Source organism: Marmota monax, unplaced genomic scaffold (assembly GCF_021218885.2).
Source record: "Marmota monax isolate L192 unplaced genomic scaffold, Marmota_monax_Labrador192_F-V1.1 WCK01_AAM20220418_F8-fsc00025, whole genome shotgun sequence".
Classification (NCBI taxonomy): Eukaryota; Metazoa; Chordata; class Mammalia; order Rodentia; family Sciuridae; genus Marmota; species Marmota monax.
The window spans coordinates 11,177,607-11,198,098 of NW_026691950.1; the positions used below are offsets into that span (position 1 = coordinate 11,177,607).

The following is a 20,492-nucleotide window of genomic DNA, read 5'->3' on the forward strand; positions in this document are numbered from 1 at the left end:
TGTAAATAGGCTGCGTTCTTCACCCCTGCTTGAATGGCTGCCACCTCCCATGAGCATCGTTGTCCTCCCTTGGAGAAGATCACACAAGATTTCATAGAATAGCAGAAGTGGCTCCTCATCACGAAGCCTTAGAATTCTACTGATGGGATAGAGTAAGACATGGAAACTGGGGTCTATCGATGCTCCTGCCCAAAGCAGTGTGAGACATTCCCCTCCAAAGTGTCATGGGGATTGGGGCCAAAGGTAGCCAGTGAGCCTTGCTGCCTGTGATCCAGACACCACCCTAGGATTTAGTCCAGGTCCCTTGAGCAGCAGACACCTTCAGGAGATAAAAGACCTATGACTTGATTAGGGGAAATAACCTGTATGAGCGCCCTGGGTTATGGCGTGAGAATGGCTGGAAGAGCTGTCAGACTGCAATTCAAAGCCAAGGTCAGTGAAGGAGGAAGAGGAAAGGTTGGGTGGAAGTGTGCTTGGGCCACAGGGCTTTCAGATCTACCCCGATAGATGATAGATCATCTCGCTCTATTTCAAAGCCAGCTAAACCTGAAAGTCTAGAAAGTTGACAGCTTTCTTACTTTTTCGAGTGTGCCTTAGCATTGGCTGTGTGTATGAAGCTCCGAATCTGCTTTAGATACTAAAAAAAAAAGGAAAACAGGCAAAAAATTAGCAGAGACAATGAGAGGACTCATCACTTGTCACTTTTTCTGTAAAAAGGTCCTTTCCAGTTGTAAAATGCTAAAAATCAAATGATGCTCTGATCAACAAAATTCTTAATGATCAAAGAAAACATTTTTCCAATAGGGGAAGCACAGCCATGTCACAGTCAAGGCTGCCCAAATCTACTTGTGGTTTCATGAATTTGATGGAGAATAATTTACCCAATTGATGCTAAGTCCATTTGAAGTTGGTGATAAGCTGCCGAATTTTGTTCTTACCCTTCATAGGAAAAAAATATTATTCTTTCCCCACTGACACACTAAATGTACACTAGAAGCTAAAGCTGCACTCTATATTTGTCTTCTTATCACGAGTATGTACTTCCTGCACTGGATGATGTTTGAAGAAAGAAGAACTGAGACCAAATGAGAAGTGACATGTCTTTAAAGTCCTTATGCTTACAAGATGCTTAAAGTAAAGAGCCCATGCTGAAGTGGGAGTATAGAGGCCGGAAGGAGGAAAAGGAAATAGCCCAGGAACTTACTGAAACTGTAGTGAAGATTCTGAATTCTCCTAGGTGGTGGTATTGGGGGTCAGGCCAAGTTTTAACTAGACCTCAAAGGGTGTGCAAGGTCATATCTGATGTCTGGAATATACTTAGGCTCTGTTTATTTGTTTCTTGTAACCAAAAATCAATTATGATACCAGCCCAAAGTGAGAGACAGACTAAATTTTCTTTTATGTAATGAACTAGAAGGTAAATCACCCAAGTCTAAGGATTTGTGCTCATGTTTGATTGGGAATTAGCCTTTTGTTTGGGAATGGCAGGTTACAGGTTAAGAAGAGAGGGTGCTGGGGCAGGAAACTGGAATAGAGGCTGCTATGCATGCACCAGATTCCAGGAGTGACATGCTACATTATGTGCCTCTGAATTCCCCTTCCAGATTAATGGAGTGGTTAAGTTTGTGATGTAAGTTTGTTTCCTCTCTCTTGAGTGATATTGGCTCCACCCATCTCACTCCGACACAAACTATCATTGGGTCCTGCATTCTCCCATTGGTTATCCTACACCCTGTGTTGCACCTTGAAAATGGTCCCTTTCATAAGCTGTTTTCAATTACCTGACAAGGGCACCTGCTTCCTGCCCAGATCGAGACACTGGCTCAAAGACACACCCAGTCCTCTTTCCTCTGTGCCCAGGGCTTGTAGGAAAGCTGAAAATCCTGCTCCTTTTGTGGCCAGCAAATGTATAGATGAGATTAGAATCCGGAGAAAACTCAAATAATGGTCAAACCAACGACATCATTGTATCAAAATAAAAGTGTAAAAATAAAATCAAAAAAATAATAAATTAAAGAGAAGAAATAAAATTAGGTACGGTTGTCCTTTATTATCCAAGGGGGCTTGGTTCCAGGACCTCCTGCAAATACCAAAATCCATTATATGATGTCAAATCCCTTATATAAGATGTTGAAGTATTTGCACATAACCTACCTACATCCTCTTCTATACTTTAAATCATCTCTAGTTAACTTATAATACCTAGGACAAAGTAAATGCTATGTAAATAGTTGTTATACTGTATTTAGGGAATAATGACATAAAGGAGTGTACATACATTGTTATGGTTTGGATGTGTAGCTTCCCCCCAAAAGCTCATGTGTGAGACAATGCAAGAACATTCAGAGGTGAAATATTTGGGTTATGAGAGCATTTACCTAATCCGTGAATTAATCCCTTGATAGGAATTAACTGAGTGGTTCCTGAAGGTGAGTAGGGTGTGACTGGAGGAGGTGGGCCATTGGGGATATACCTTTGGGGTACATATTTGATGAGCTGAGCTTAGTTTCTCTCTCTCTGCTTCCTGATCATCATGTGAGCCGTTTCCCTCCACCACACTTTTTCACCATGATGTTCTGCCTCACCTCAAGCCCAGGGCGATGGAGACCCGAAGATACTTTTCTTCCTCTACAATTGTTCTTCTCAGGTCTTTTAGTCATGGCAGTGAAAAAGCTGACTAAAACATGCATAGTTGGTACAGACTTAATTTTTTTGAACATTTTCAATCTGAAGTTTATGGAATCTGTGACTTTAGAACCTGCAGCTATGGAGGGCCAGCTGCACATCCATCCACCACGTAGTAGTGCCTCAGAGAACATGGCCTTGCCTCCCTCCAGCACTGTGCACCTGTAGTCAAGTTACCAACGACATCACTAAAGCCGAATCCAATGGTGATTGTCAGCCTTAATCTACTGCTTCCCCTTGCACCCCACTCCAGCCACACTGGCTTCCTTGCTCTTCCCTGCACATGTGAGGCGCACCCCACCATAGGACTTGGTAATGCCTGTTATTTCTGCCTGGACTACTCTTCTCTAGATGCCCACATAGCTACTCCCTTTTGTCCTTCACTTTTATTCAACAGGGCCTGTCATGACAATGCATAACTGCAACCTACCCTCTTATACGCTAGTGCCGTGTACCCTTCTCAACTTTTCTTTGTCTCCTCAGCAGTTAGCACTTGTAATACACCATGTTAACTGCTTCTTTGTTATGGGTATTGTTTATCACATCTTGAGATCAGGTGTCTTTGTTTGACCCACCAATGCCTAGACTAGGATGTAGAACAAAGTAAGTGTTCAATTAATATTTTTTGAATAAGGAAATAGCAGAGACTTTCCTATTACACTGAAACACACAATTTAACTGCATGCTGTTAATACGGTGAAATAAGGGTACAGACTTAATAATGGGAAGAAAAGAGGCACATGCAGAGGTAAAGAGATCTGAAATATAAAATTAACATCATCAAAGGTAGAATTTAAGTGTAAAATCATTCAACAGAATAAAAAGAATAAAAAGAGGATATTTGGGCAAGACAAAAGACACTTTTTAATAAAGAAGATATAATGATCATAAAACTGTGTACATCAAACACCAAACATCTAAGAGGAAATCATGAACTCAAATAGAATTCCATGCCATGTATGAGTTTGTCGGGACAAACTCAACTAATATGTACAACTATAAAGCTCTAATAAAAATAAATAAATGAGTAAACAAATGTACCTGGAGCATAAAAACTCACCACTGTTGTATATTAGATCTCTAGACTCATTAACCCTACTTGTAGAAAACAAAAACTATTAGAAATATAATAACAGCTTGATTTTTTAAAAGTATAATTATAGTAGGTAACCTTAGAATGTCATTAGAATAAACCTGAAGCGGTGAGCAGGAGATTAGATAAGACAGAGATAGGCAAAATTAATGGAAGGCAATTGAATTATCTATGAAATGTTGAAAGAAATGAAAATAATTTAGAATCAAATCAAGTAGCAAAAAGATGAATCTAAAAAAGTGATAAAACAACCTCCCTCTCCCCAAACCCTGTGTTTTTCACACTCCTCAGAGAATTGTGGGAGAATACAGGAGACCCAGATCACAAAACCAGTGAGACTTAGGGTCCCCATTAGTATATAGAGAACAAGCCGCCCGGACAGCTAAGTGCCATACCTAGAATGAGCATGGCATTAATTCTCACATATTCTAGTGACCAAAGGAGTCATAAAGGCCACCAGATTTAGAGTGATGGAGAAAGAGACTCTACTTGTAGATGGGGAGTGGCACAGACTCCTGACAGAGTGTGAAGGATGGGAAGAGTGGTATGGTACTCACTTGAAAAATACAATCTACTGCAACAGATGATTGGAACACTTAAAAATAAATTTTAACATATTATCATTTTAATTTGTATAAATTTAAGGTGCACAACCGAAATGTTTTGATATATATATATATATATATATATATATGGTGAAGTGTTATGGTTTAGATGTGGTGTCCTCCCCAAAGCTCACAGGTGAGACAGTGCAAGAAGGTTCAGAGGAGAAAGGATTGGGTTGTGAGGTCTTAACCCAATCAGTGATTTAGTCCCCTGACTAAGGATTAAGTGAGTGGTAACTGAAGTGGTAGGGTTAGCTGGAGGATGTGGGAACTGGGGGTGTGGCTTTGTGGTATATATTTGTAGCTGGAGAGTGGAGTCTCTCTCTCCCTGCTTCCGGATGATGGTGTGAGCTGCTTGCCTCTGCCACACTCTTCTGCCATGATGTTCTGCCTCACCTTGAGACCTGAGGAATGGAGCCTGCCTTCTATGGACTGGGACCTCTGAAACTGTGAGCCCTTAAATAAACCTTTTCTCCTTTACAGTTGTTCTGGTTGGGTCTTTTATTCATAGCAGGAAAAGAAGCTGATTAAACCATGAAGTAATTATTACAGTTAAGTGTGTGTGTGGTACAAGTACCTAAAATATACTCAGCAAATGTACAGTATACAATACACTATTATTAATTACAGTCCTTATGTTGTATATTAGATCTCTAGACTCATTCGTCCTACAGAACTACAACTTTGTACCTTTTGACCTACATCTCTTCATTCTCCCCCTCACTCACACCTGTTACTCATTCTACTCAGTTTCCATGTATTCAGTTTTTTTTCAGATTCCATATATAAGTGAGATCATGCAGTATTTTTCTTTTTTCTGACATTTCACTTAGCATAATGTTCTCCAATTTCATTCTTGTTGATGCAGATGTTAGGGGTGTGTGTGTGTGTGTGTGTGTATACCACAATTCCTTTATTCATTCATCAAGCAATGGATACTTTGGTTGTTTCCATACTGTGACTTCATGAACAAAGCTGCCATTAACATGGACATCAGATAAATTTATCAGGTGATGACTTCATTTTCTTTGGATACAACCCCAGGGAAAGGATAGCTGGGTCATATGATAGTTCTGTTCTTTCTTTCTTTTTTCTTTTTTTTTTAAGGAGCCTCCATAATATTTTCCATAACAGTTGAACCAATCTACCTTCCCATTAACAATGTAGCAGAGTTCCCTTCTCTCTACACCCTCACCAACACGGTTATCCCTTGTCTTTTTGGTAACAGCCATCTAATAGGTATGAGGTGACCTCTCAATGTGGCTTTGATTCTGTTCCCTGATGATTGGTGATGTTAAGCACCCTGTGACCATTTTTGTGTCTTATTTGGAGAAATGTCTATTCAGGTACTTTGTCCGTTTAATAAGATGGATTTGTTTGTTTGCTTTTTGCTATTGTGGTGTATGAGTCCCTTACATGTTTTGGATGTTAGCCCCTTATCAGACACATGGACCATAAATGCTTCTCCCCATCCACAAGCTCCCTTTTCAGTTGGTTCATTGTTTCCTTTGCTGTGCAGAAGCTTTTTAGTTTGATGTTGTTCCATTTGTTTATTTTTGCTTTTGTTTCCTGTGGTTTTGTTATTCTATAAAAAAAAATCATGTATACAGGAAGACCAATGTCAAGGAGCTTATGTTTTCTTTCAGGTGTGTCACTGTTTCAGAACTTATATTAGGTCTATAATTAATTTTGAATTGACTTTTGTGTAAGTATGAGTTAAGAGGCCAATTTTATTTATTCATTTTTTTGCATGTGGATATTCAGTTTTCCTAGCACCATTTATTGAAGAAAATATTCTTTCTACATTGTATCTATCTTCTTGGTGCCCCTGTTGAAAATTAGTTGACCAAATATGCTTGGGTTTATTTCTGGGCTCCATACTCTGTGGGTCTTTTCTTTCAAGAAAACTAGTAAAATACTGTGATATATTAACTTTATATCACATAATTGATAGTGCAGTTAAACATGTTAAAGAGGTTTCATAACTAGGTTGTAAAATTTCCCTTAAAAAAGATTATATTTTCTGCTAAATTTATAAATTTAATAATATCTTTAAATTTAAAAGCTAAGTAATTATTAACCTCTTAGGATGTAAAAAGCTGGATAAAGCCTCACTAACACCACTGTACACTTCAGATCTTTGAAAGCAGTTCAGGGAAGGTGAGTTGCAGGATGGAAAAGGAGCATGCAGGATAATCTACAAAATCATAATTTTTCTTGGGTCCACTAGAGAGCTGAGGCTATAGGAGCAAGTAGCCTGAAATCTAAGGAAAATTTCAACATGCAAACTAGCTTACCCAAAGCAGAGCATGAGAGAACAGATGTGCCAGGCGCGGTGGCACACACCTGTAATCCCAGCGGCTCACACCTGTAATCCCAGCGGCTCAGGAGGCTAGGGCAGGAGGATTGCAAGTTCAAAGCCAGCCTTAGCAACAGTGAGGTGCTAAGCAACTCATTGAGACCCTGTCTCAAAATAAAGTACAAAATAGGGCTGGGGATGTGGCTCAATGGCAGAGCACCCCTGAGTTCAATACCTGGTACCAAAAAAAAAAAAAAAAAAAAAAAAGAGAGAACAGATGTGCTATAAAAGCAGGTATGAAAAACTTGTAATGAGTTTCTGAAGCTAAGTTTAGAAACTCTAGAGCCCCAATTACAAGGGGAAGTCACATCCACATACAAGCTCTTCTCATAACAGAAGACATCAAGCCAAAATTCATCATTGATTCACTGAACTTTTTTTTTCTTTTTTCCTATAGGGTATTGAACCCAGGGGCACTTAATCACTGAGCCACATTTATTTTTTATTTAAAGACAGAGTCTTGCTAAGTTGCTTAGGTTCTCACTAAATTGCAGGGGCTGGCTTTGAATTTGTGTCCTGCCTCAGCCTCCCAAGCTACTGGGATTATAGCATGTACCACCATGCCTGACCCAATTCACTGAAATTTTGAGAGAATACCATGCAGGATAAATCCCTGCCTCTCTACCTCATGAAAAACAATATTCTTAGACACATCACATTTAAACTGTTGAAAACCAAAAATGAAGAAAGAAGATAGATGGCAATCAGAGGAACAAAAATAGCAGATTTGTCAAACTATCAAAGTCAAAATACCATGTAAGAATATCTTTGAAGTGTTGAAGGGGAGGAAAACTGTCAACCCCAATTCTGCACTCCGTGAAACAGTATTCCAAATAGGAAGGGAAATGAAGGCCTTTTCAGACATGGACTGAGAGCATTTGTTATCATCAGACATGCGTTACAAGAAATCTTCAGGGAAGTCGTTCAGGCAGAAGGAATGTGCTATCAGACAGAAACCTAGATCTACATAAAGAAATGAAGGACACTAGAAATGGTAAAAATGAATGGACTGCCGAACTCAGATCGCTTAACATACTTGGGAGTACTTCTCTACTCCAGACTAATGACACAGGACAACTCATCTTCCCCGAACTGCTTTCAAAGATCCAAAGTGTACCAACAATTGCTACTTATGTACAACTTGGCAGAAGACCTCTCAGTCAAGAAAAAGTGGGGCTGAATTTACTGAAGAACAAAAGGGTGGTCAAGTGGGAGAAAATACATAGTGAAGATAAGAAAAACTCATTGAAGTTAGATGAGCATTGAAAAATCTACTTTAAGAAAAAGAGATAAGGAAGAACTAAATTTTACAATTTATAATTTTAACAACTTAAAATGTAATTAAAAATAAGAATAATATGTTTTAATCTACAAGCCATCCTTGAACACACCAAAAACATTTCAGTGACTCAATATATCTCTTTGGACTGTGTTGGAATGTTCTGGAGAAAGAAAAAAAAAGAAGGAATCGACTAATTCTTTTTACTTATTTAGTAATTATATAGCATCTTCCATGTGCTAATTCCTATTCTAAACATCTTACGAATATTAAATAATTTAATGCTCACAATGACCCCATGAGGCAGATACTATTATTTATATATTTATAGATGTGCTCAAGGTCATGTATAAAGTCAAGATTTGAAAGTAAACGTTTTCTATGAAGTCCTTACTTTTTGTTTGTTTATTTAAGATGAGGCTTTTGCTAGCTGCTCAGGCTGGCCTCAAACCTGTAGGTTCAAACAATCCTTCGGCTTCAGCCTCCCAGGTAGGTTAGATTGCAGGCACGTGCCATGCCCCCTGTCTGAAATCTTTATTTTAACCTATGTGCCGTGCTTCTTCCCACACATGACAAATAAATAAACTCCCATATTCCTGCTACAAAAATTTGCATCATTTTCTACATATCCACAGAGCATTTAAAAAGACCATTTAAAAAGCATTTAAATACCAAAGAAAAGTGTAAAGACCTCAGTTTATGTTATGTGATCAAAATTCCATAAGTAAAAAAAAAAATTTTAAAGCTGACAAAAATAAATTGAAAGTTAAATACTTCAAAAACATTTAGCTCAAAGAGGAAATATAGAAATTACTGATAATTTCAAAAACCATAAAAAAGAGAACTTTGTAACATTCTCTAGGAATCTGAGAACGTTCTGAAAAATTCTATAACCCAAGTGCTTGCCTATGGAAAACTTCAGATGAGAAACTAAATCCCCATCCTAAAAAATCAGAAAAAAATAAGAATGATCGATAAAGGTAAAAGCTTAAATTAATGAAAACAGGAATCAGAACATGTAGTAGAATATATGAATAAATTTAAAATTTTGTTATATAAAAACATCTAAACACGTATACATATCTGTAAATAGGCTTAACTTTTTAAAAAGGGGAAAAAGCAAAATTATAAATGATCAGGAAGCAGAAAGAACAGATATTAAAATGACTAAGGGTATTAAAAATAATAAAATATTAAACTATGACAACGAACTTGAAAACTGGAATAAACATTGGAAAAGAAGAAGTAAAACTATCTACATTTGCAGATGATATGATTGTAAACCTAGAAAACCCAAAGGAATTTAATAAAAACATCATTAGTCCTTCTCTACTCTAGAAATTAGGGGTGGAAAAAATGTATTTAAAATGATGAAAACCAAAAAAATTCCTGTGAAGTGCTTACAAATAGATGCAATAAGAAGGAAATTAACAACAATAACTTATTCCCCTTATGTGCAAAAGGGAAAATGAAGAAATGGAAAGAGGTACCATAATCTTGGATGGGAAGACTCATTGTCATAAAAGTATTAGGTTCCTCAAATTGTATGTGTGTTTCACTAAAAATGACAAGATATGTTTTTGGTTTATTCATTTGCTTTTGGTAATTGGATAAAGTGACCTTGAACTATTAGAGAAAAAAATTAAATACCAAAGAAAAAGACAAGTAAGTTTGGAAAAATAACTAGAGATGGGCAGGGGACTTGCTTAGAAGTTATTAGAACCTTTATAAAGCCACTGTATTATAGTAAGTGTCTTTTTAGATTCCAATTTTATTGAATATTCAATGATGTAGTACAAATATATGAGTGAAAAATATAAAAAGATAAAGTAAAGCAAAGCACTTACAAGGAAATCTAGTAAATTATATGTACTATATGGAGGCAGAAAAAAAATCTTCCTAATCAAAACTCTGAGAGAAAAGACAGTTATGTTCAACTATAAAAATTATAGCTTTTTCTGTAAAAATAACCTAAGATACAATAGACTACAACAGATTTGAATAAAATATATGTAATCCAGATAACATGTGTTTGCTTTGGCAGCACATATACTAAACTTGTTTTGCAGATAATAACAGTGATACGCAATAAATAATAATTTGATAATAATATACAATGATTCACTGTAATTTGACAAGAGAAACAAGAAAGAAAATAGAAAAATGAGCAAAGGATATGCATAGGCAACACCTAGGAAACCAAATCCAAAGTGACCAAGAAACAAGGGAAGGTTGGTTCGTGTTTTTGTTTGCTTGTTTTTTTTTGTTTTTTTTTTTGCAAACGGCTTATAAAAACTAGAAAATGCCTCCAATAATAGATGGTTGAATAAATCATATATCTATATGATATAACAATATGGTCACTGGAAAGAATGAATTAGCATTTGCTGGTTGACAGGAAGAATTTCAGAAGGTATTGCTTGCTGATAGGGTGCACCATGCAGAAGAAATGTATATTCTGGTCCTATTTTTGTGGACTAGACAGATCAGAAAGCACATGAGTGTGTCTGTGCTTGTATGTGTCCATACACCATTATATGGCCGTGGGCAGAAATAGGAAATATACTCACTAGATTATTAAGTGGGTTTCTGGGTAGGTGGTGGGTTGGGACTTGAAATGTGAGGAAGACAAGAGGAAGCCTCAAATCAAAGTGAATAAAAAAAGATAAAAGGGAAAGTAAACAAATGAAAAGATCACCCATGGACTGAGGTTGTGGCTCAGCGGTAGAGCACTCGCCTACCATGTGCACAGCCTGGGTTCGATCCTCAGCACCACATAAAAATAAATAAATAAAATAAAGATATTGTGTTCAACTACAACTAAAAAATAAATTTAAAAAAATGAAAAGACCACCCATGCCTGCCTGTACTCACATACCTGTGCTTGAATTGATCATGCACCTGCATTTATGAAAATATATGAAAACATACAGAAATGACTCGGCTGGTTCAAGGGACTCTGATAGCTTATTAAGTTCCGGGAAATTTTCGGTTGCATTTGTAACCCTGAACCTACACATTCTTCAGGAAAGAATTTCTGACTGTGGGATTCTGATACTTTATTCTGGGACTTTCTCTCCCATGACTCGGTGTTTCATCCTGGACACAGCACTGAGGAAAGCATCTGACACCCCTCTGAAGTGGGTGTCCCTTTGGGCTTTCCACTTCTGCCCCTTCTTGTCCACACTTGCTTTTATGAAGTGACCCTCGTGTTAACCTTTCTAGGCAGAGCAAGGCAGGCCTCGTCAGGCATGTTTTCTAAGAGTATCAGGCTGCGGTTCTTCCTTGTGCACACTGGAGAAGAGGGACTCCACAGGGGGGCACCTGGGAAAGTGACCCTTGCTCGTTGGGCTAGAGGTCTCAGATTTTTAGGGTTGTCTAAATTGTGAAATTCTTCAGGGTCAAATGGAATAAAACACAAGAAGCCAAGAACCCTAACTGGAGATCCCTTTAGTCAGCCCACGCTGTTTGCAGCTCAGGAGTCCCCTCCTGGATGCAGACAGAATGTTCGCTGGGTCCACATTCCAGGCTCCCAACCCTCCTCCTCCAGCCTCCTTGTGGTGGAGCAATTTCCTTCACTTCAAAGGAAGCTCCAGGTGCTGGGAAGACTCCAGGGGTGTGGCCCAGCCTCAGAATCTGGCTCCCTCTCTGTACTCAGACATGTATCCTCTTCCTTTCATCCCAAGTTGACTTTTGGAGCTATTCCTAAATGCATGGGTCTGCTTTTGAACTCTGAGAGTGAGAAAGAAATGTAGTTTTCCTTAAGTTATTGACCCTAGTTTTGTCATGACACTTCAAATTAGGTAACTGCAGAAAGAACCTGGAGGGATAATTACACATGTCACCAAAGAGAAAATGCCACAACGGAAAGGGTAATAAGTAGGGTGTGGGAGATTTAGTGTAACACCTGGTGGTTTGTTGTGCAGCAATGGTTAACTGACACTGTGTCCACCCCTTGGCAATGCAATGCGTCTTTCCTCAACTAAAGGTGGGACTTCTTCTGACTACACGGGCTGCCGTTGGGACAGTGGGAATTCCAGAAGCTTTGCATCTTCCACTCCTGCCCTCTTGAGACCTTGAGATTACCAAACTGTAAAGACACTCAGCCTAACCTACAGGTGAATGAGTAATCTTAGGAAGAGAACTGAGGCTCTAGCCAACAGCCAACACCAACTCCCAGACACGGGTAAGCCCATCTTGGACTTTCCTCTGTGGTGATCACAGGCAAAACCTTTAGCTCACCAACCCACAGAATTGTGCCAAATAATGAATGATAGTTATTTGAAGGCACAGAGTTTTGAAGTAGTTTGTAAAACAGCAACACCTGATTATTACAGGGGCATGAGCATTTTAATTTAGTATCTTTATTTTTCTAGTTTTCCGTGTAAAATAAAGCACATTTTCTATTTTTTCCCCCTGAGATTTTTCTTAGAAATCTAGGAAAACATATTCCCTACATGGTCACAAATAATTCCTTTGTACTGTGCACTGCAAAGCTCACAGGAGACGGAAAATTTGCAAAAGCAGAACAGCATCTCATTTCTGCTCTTGCTGTCCCATTCCCTGGGCAGCAGTGTACGGCAGTGGGAGGTCAGCATATGTGGACCAAATTAAGCATTTCACATGACACCTGTGTTGCTTTCATCCCATTTCCTGGGTACTTGAATATGTCACAAAATGGTCTGGTTGTTTAGCTTACCTGGCCAGCTCTGCAGATGTTCCCTGTTGCCTCACTTCTCTATATCCATGGCTCTCTAAGGACCCAGCCTGGAAAAGGAGAACATTTTTTCAGTTAGTGGAGAACTGAGCTCATTAATCAAGAGAATAGTGGTTGCAGTAAGATGAGTGGTAGCAGCTAACATTTGTTAAAACCTGATAAATATGCTGGTTCCTATGCCATTCATTTTGCATGAATTAGTTAATTTAGTCAATTAGTTCTTTGTCATTTCCACGAGGACACTGAGGCACAGACGGGTGAATTGATTCTTACTGTTACCAGGCGAAGCCTCAGCTCTTAGCAAACACTCTGGCTCTAAGTGTAGCTCGCTGTGAAGACACAGAGGTTTAAACTAAGGAATTCCAAAATAGTCACTTATAAAAGTCCCCCGGCTAAAGTCACCCATGTTACAATCTCTTAAACTTTTGAATGTCATATGTACTTCCCATTAATCAAGAAACAAAATATTGAGCATATAAAGCCATCTGTGTCTGAGCCGGTTACTATAGAAAGTTATACAATAAATTATAATACAAAAAAAAATCATCTGAGAATCTTGGTTCTAAAGGGGTTTATACTATTTTGAAGAGACCAAAGTTACAAAATGAAGTAAGCAAAGAGTAAGACAGGATATAATAATTTTTTTTTAAAAGAGCAGAGAGATTTTGAGATCTTACTTCTTGCAGGAAGAATCTAAGTCATATTTCAGGTTTTCCTTTCTCTTTCTTGGAGCAAAATCACAGATTTCATTTTTGGATGTCACGGCACTAGAAGATGTTTCAATAGGCCAAACTAACCTGTGTTCGCAAGTAGAGTAATCTCCAGAAAAGAAAATTTACTTTGGGATTTAAGATGATCAAATCTGATTACTTCTCAAGAGGCTTAGAAACCCAAAGCTGTAAACACAGCTGGGGAAATACTTGAATGCGGGTCCATAAAAACTCCAGCAAATAATCCATCTTCCTGGCTCATGACTTGGACACTACTCCATGTACATGAATCTATAGGAAAGCAGTAAATATTTTTATACAACCTTGTTGGTGAGGAGAAAAGAAAAATGTATAGATTCATGCCCATCCACATCATCTCTGTGCAGACTGTAAATAGCTTCCTTGTTTTAGCTGAGGTAAAGGCAAAATGTTGTAACCCAGGAATGTTGTCTAATCAAATCTATAAAAATTGGATGTGTCTTCTCAAAATTTAGAGTGCTGACAGAATTATCTTTGATTGGATGAAAGTAAATGTTCCATTTGTTGGCCAGGAGTCAACAATAGAAATTGAGCCAATTTTCTTTTTGCAGAAAAATTTTGACTGATCAAAACCTTTATTTTTTTTTTCTGGAAGGCTAAACATCTATGTATCAACAGTTATCTCTGGTAGAAGAATTAGGACTGTTGGCTATTTACTTGTCTTTACTTATTGGTGTTTTCAACATTGTTCGGAATAACATCTGCTGTTTTTATAGTCAAAAGATATTACGATTTTTGTAAAAGCAACCACCAACCTACTTAATTTTCTTACTAATAGACATTTTTTTTTCATTCTAAACCATTTAAGTAAATTACCTCTAACTACTTTGCTTATGAAATAAATCTTTGTCTTTGACTCTTTTTTAAATAATTTTCCCTGCTAGGAGAGTTCTTATGATCACTGTATCTAGAAATACATGTCAATGTTAATGATATTTTGATGCAGGACTTGAGTCTTGGAAAAAAATTTACTCAGAAGAGGAAAGAAATTATGCCTTAAAAATTTCTTTTTCAGATGACTTGCTGTGTAGTTCATTAGCAAGAGACACAAAAAGTACTTTCTAAAATAATAATGGCTCAGAACCTTGCTCTTTGAGATAACAAGGCTCTGTTTTCGCAGGTGGCCTTCTACTCAAAGAACAAAAACTGGAAACATCCATTCAATTGCCCTGTTTACATGTGTTGAGTCATGCTAATGGGACAGAGCTCAGGGAGCTCCGGGTACAGAGCCCTTGTGTGAAGGAAAGACCAGCCTCAGCTTCACCACTCCCAGACGCCCATACTTTTCATGGTGTCTCTCCAAAGACACCTGATCTATTGGGGAGGACATTTTAAGCAGTGCTGCCAATAGAAAGATAATGCAAATCATGTACAAAACTTAAAATTTTTGCTAATTACATTTTAAAAAATAAAAATAAAAAGGCAAGCTCATTTTAATATTATATTTTATTTAAATATATCCAAAATAGAATCACTTCAGTTTAAAAGTGTATTGAGATGTTATATTTTATTTTGTAAATGCTTTTTAAAAAATTTTTCTTTAACACTTTTAACATCATTTTCTTTGTAAAAGAGCTCAGGACACACACGGCTGGTGGGTACCCTAAAGGGCAGTGCAACTCTAAGATGAAAATGTTATAATCAAGCAGGATTACAGGATTTCTTTTTTTTTGGTACCAGGAATTGAACCCAGGGGTGCTTAGCCACTTAACCACTGAGCCACATCCCCAGCCCTTTTTATTTTTTATTTAGAGACAGGGTCTCACTAAGTTGCTGAGGCTGAATTTGAACTTGTGAAATTCCTGCCTCAACCTCCTGAGTGCTGAGATGACAGGCGTGCACCACTGAGCTCAACTTGGATTATAGGATCTTACAATCATTTTTGTACTATAATTTAATACTATAAAATCAATCCTGTTAAGCATAAACTCAATGGCTTTTAAATTTTGCACAAGCTCAATGTGTAAAAAGTCATATAGACAATAAAATAAACATTTAACCAGAACTTAACTTCCGACTAGAATTGTTCCATTAAGTTCCAGTCTCTAAATATTTTTTATTTAATAAGTGTCATTTTCATCAGAGTCCATCACTTTTCTTTGTTGAGTTCAGCTGTTTTCTCTTTCTTGGCTTACGTTTTCAAGGATTTCCATCAAACCTTGTTTTGATACCTTCCCACTTAATTGTTTCTCTTGTCTTCTGTGTAAGATAATTCTCTGCTGCTTTAGTTTCGTTCAGGCTTTATAAGTTACTTAACTTGGCCTCAAACTGACTTGTCTAGAATTTGGACGAAGACTCTGTTTCCCAGAGCTTTGCTTCCTGTTATATTCCATCACAGGGATCCGCTGGACTGCCTGGGCACCCCCAAGTTGGGGAAAGCAGCACTGGCAGTGTCCTTGACCTATGGGGCAAGCACCTGCCACCCAATTCGGTGGTTTTTAGTTTATTCACAAGTCTGTGCCACCATCACCACTATCTAATCCTAGAACATGTACATCATCCTCCTTCAAACCCAAACCATTAACATCACTCACTCTTCCTTGCCTCTTTCCCCAGCCCTGGTAATCCCAATCTGCTTCCTATCTCTATGGATTTGTATGGAGATGTTATATTTTATTTTATAAATGCTTTTAAAAAAATTTTTTTTAACACTTTTAGCATCATTTTCTTTGGAAAAGAACTCAGGACACACATGGCCGGTGAGTACCCTTTTCATATACATAGAGTCAATGTAATCTGTGGCTTTTTGTTCCAAACTCCTTTCACTTAGCATAAAGTTTTCCAGTTTCATCTATGTTGTAGCAGGCATCAGGACTTTGTTCCTTTTTATGGCTAAATGATATTCCATCATATGAATATATACCATGTTTTGTTCAGCTATTCATAAATGTATGGGGCTGTTTGGCTACTGAGAATTACTTCTATGAACATGCATATAAGTTTTTGTGACACTGTATTTGCAATTCTATATAGCATACACGTAGGAGTGGGGTTGCTGGGTCATATGATAATCCTATGTCGAGCTTTTTGATGAAATACCAGACTATTTTCCAAAGTGGTTGCACTGTTTTACATATCCATCAGCAACATATGAAATTTCCAATGCTCCACATCCTTGCCAACCTTTATTATTGTCTGTCTTTTTTATTATAGCCATACTAATCCAAGGTCAGCTGGTATTCTCATGGGTTAAGAAAATATAAAAACCATGGTTATAAAACACAAGAGGATCATATACTATTCCTAAAGATTTAAAAGATTAGGAGCTAAACTCACATTTGCCCAGTCTATTTGCTAAAAACAAACAAACCACCTTGAGGCTTTATGCAAAAGATTTTAGTCTCTCTGTTCCATTAGCAAGTGTGGCGAGTGGTTTTAGGAATGTTAATTAATACCGATTTATAATTACTGAGTTCTTTACCTATATTAGCTCATGGAATCTTCACATTAACTTAGGGGGTAAGTAATATTTCTATCATCTGCACTTTATGTATGTGTATTCTGAGGCTTAATAATAAATAGCTTAGAGTCCACACTTTTAGCCTTATTTATTAACATCCCTTGGCAGGAAGTTATTGAAGGTCTCCTCTAGACCAGTGGTTCTCAAAGTGTTGTTCCCAGGCCAGCAGCAACTGCATTACCTGGAAGGATAGTAGAAATGCAAACTCTTAGACCCCACCCCAGGTGGGATCTATCATCCTGAGCTATAACAAGCCCTCTGGCTAACTGATGCAGGCTAGTGTTTGAGAAATTTTTTTCCTAGAACAAACATAACATAGACCAATGTTTATAGAAAAACTGTGGGGCAGACCCAGTATAAGGTGTTAGGTACATTCAGTTTGAGCATTCAATACTGAAAAAGACATAGCTGTCCCTCAGTGTTTAGATTCATGTGACTTTGACAGATGAGTGGATCAGTGTTAACTTGGAGGGTAACACATTCTAAACAAAGCTGTGCATGTGATGACCCACCCAGGGAAGGGGCTGAGTAAGTTTCCCTGTGGAAATGACTTAGGAGCATCCAATAAACTTGGAAAGACAACATCGGTTTGAAGATATCAAGTATAGTTGTTGCCACTGTTACTTCCAAGAGAGAATCCAAATTCTACAGGGGGCCTTCAATACATTGTAACACTGTAACTGACTCCAGCTGATGTCTCTGCCTGTGTCTCCCTTGTAGTTCCCTGTTACCCCAAGTGTGGTGCACAAAACCCACTGACATCACCGGGAACCTATTAGCTTTGTTAGTGAGGCAGAATCTCAGAGCTTGCTTCTGACCTAGGAATCTGAATTCACATTTAACAAGATCTCCAAGTGACTTGCATGCATATGAAAGTTTCAGAAACTCTGCTCTGGGGACTGGAAACGATTCTCAATTTTCCAACCTGCCAGATGATAGCACTGTGTAGAACCCTGTGCTTGGGATATCCTACCCAGGACGTTTGACAGAATCACACAGGAAGTTAAGAAGACTGGGAGGTCACCAGGGGTGAAGGAGAAAATCTAGTTTCTACTTCTGAAAAATTTGCATTATGATTTCTTATTATATTTTGGTTTACCCAAGCCCACCTCAAAGGGCAAAGGTGGTGACATGAGACAAGGTCTGGGTTGACAGCTGAGTCCTAAGTTGCATGCTGATCACAATGAATTGCTTTGGGTCTCTTTCATTTCAGACCCCTGGATTGTCTCCTCATTCATAAATGAAGGAATTGGAGTGAGTGATCTTGCTATATGCAGCCGCCCCCCTCACCCCCCTGCTTACATATACTCATGAGTCTTTTTAAGCATGAAAATTTGAAGATTTTTGGTATGTAAGTCTCTTTGGAAATGAAGGTTTTATTTGAACAGCCCTCTGGAGATTAATAATCATTTCTCATAATTTTATAGGCAAGTTGCACTGTTATGTTTCCCCATACATTTTTTTTAAATCACTTATTGTATATGTAGTGTTTCATGAGAAGGAAATGATTAAACAGAACCTGCCTCAGGTATGCCAGAAGCCAGGAAGAGTGGATTTTGATCACAAAAATTGGCATTTGCAATAAATCCAATTCTATTCTGAGTGATTAAGTTCTTCAGAAAACCTATTGACTTTTCAAAGAGTGCGTGGATTAGAAAATACTGACAATTTTCAAACCATCAGCCTTGCATGTTAATGCCCTGGTGTTGCGGGAGGGAACAGTGCAACCACTGTTGGCACACACTGGGCCTCTCAGCCCTCGGAGCGTGGCCACCTGATCAGCGTGGAGAGACCACGGCTCCCTGTTTCCTCCACCACTCTCCTGCCCCTGGCCGGCAATGGACCATTATCTCTGATTCTGAAGAGAGCAACTGAATGCCAGGAAGGAAGCTTTCCAAATCAGTATCAGAAACAAAATCCTCTTCTTACAACAGGATACGGTAAAGAAAACAAGGGAGGAAGTTCATGAGAGGGAAAGGTTTAAGACTGTAAACGAAAAATACTCGGGAGAAAAACAAGACATCCCTAACCCGGTGCAGTTTCTTGTGTTTACAGGGAAAATATCAATTGCTGGAGAGACGAGAGGATGGGAGAGACTGACATAGGGTGCCAGAAAACGTGGCTCGTCTGTGTCACAGGACTTTACGATCTGACCTGTGTGCCTAGGAGTCACTGGTGTTTTCTTTCTCAATTTCATTTCTCATAGAAGAAAAATATTGTTCTTTGGGAGGGAGTTTTAATGAGTGAATACAGTTGCACAAGATAGGTGGAAACAGATTGTCCTTTCATTAGCCAGAGATGAAAAGGAATGTTTTATGGTGACATTTAGCTGTAAAGAGCTTTAGTGACTTATTCTAGCTTGGGGTTGGAAGAGATTTCAAAATGGTGCTGATCTCATCACTAAGAGGGACCATCCTGAACTGATCACCTGAATACATTTTACAACTGGAATCTGCAGGGCTGACTTTGTCTCAGTTATACCAGAGGATGGTGCGTTTAATGAATGCAGAAGAGACTCAACTCCGTATTGCATGAAGGACAGAAGATGAGAAGAGAGTCATGTGTATTTATCATATTTTTGTCAAGAGTATTGGAATTTCCTGCTAGGAAGAGGGTTATGGTAGAATAAAATAGAATTTTAACCAAGCCTCAATTGTAGTTACTTGGATGTGTTTCATTTTTTTGTGAGAGGTACAGCATGTATAGCTATCAAGAGATTTATGTGTAGGTCTCATATAATCCTGATACAACCCCATGAGATAGGTTTATCACTATTCCCATTGTACTGAAGCCCAGAGCAGTTAGTAGCTCGCTCAAAGCTGCACAGCTAACAAATAGCCAAGCCAGATCTGTGTGTAGTTAGACCTCAAGTGCTAAATTTCGAACTTCTTTTAGTTTAAAACACTGGCTTGTGTTCCAAGATCTCTATATAGGTATGTTTTTCTGATTTCTAAGTTACTCATGAAAGCTAAGCTCTTCATACTATCCTTGCTACTCATCTCTGCAATCTGGGCTCTCAATTATTCCTTTGCTAAAGCTGCTCTAAGGGGCACTTGACCACTGAGCCACATCCCCAGCCCTATTTTGTATTTTATCTAGAGACAGGGTCTCACTGAGTTGCTTAGCTCCTCACTTTTGCTAAGGCTGGCTTTGAACTTGCAATCCTCCTGCCTCAGCCTCCCGAGCCTCTGGGATTACAGGCATGTGCCACTGCACCCAGCTGGGATAATTCTTAATTTGACTCTTTTGTACCTTTTAGTATTATCTTATTTCTCTTTTTCCCAAGCAATGTTCTCTTTAGTTGTGACTCCCCTAGATGGCCTCCCACCTGCTGAGACTGACCTGGCATAGGCATTCATGCTTTCTAACTGCCAAACTTCACGGACTATCCTGGGACCCCTCACCTTGACCTCTCTGCAGCATTGAGTCTTACAGACCTCCCACTTTTTGGAGGACTGCACGTGCATATTAAGCACACAGAAATTTATTAAATGATTGATTAAATAAAATATTTAAACTTTTTCTGAATTTCTAAACAAAATGTA

The 20,492-nt window shown here is 38.3% G+C and overlaps 1 protein-coding gene across 2 annotated transcripts in view; it reads right to left on the reverse strand.

Annotated features, from left to right (window-relative positions):
- The window catches only part of Lnx1 (ligand of numb-protein X 1), a 168,353-nt gene that overhangs the window by 123,155 nt on the left and 24,706 nt on the right, over positions 1-20,492 (reverse strand). For both annotated transcript variants that reach the window (XM_046461173.2, XM_046461092.2), the window contains exon 2: positions 12,721-12,788. The gene's annotated coding sequence lies outside the window, so the exon portion shown is untranslated. The remainder of the gene's footprint in view (positions 1-12,720; positions 12,789-20,492) is intronic.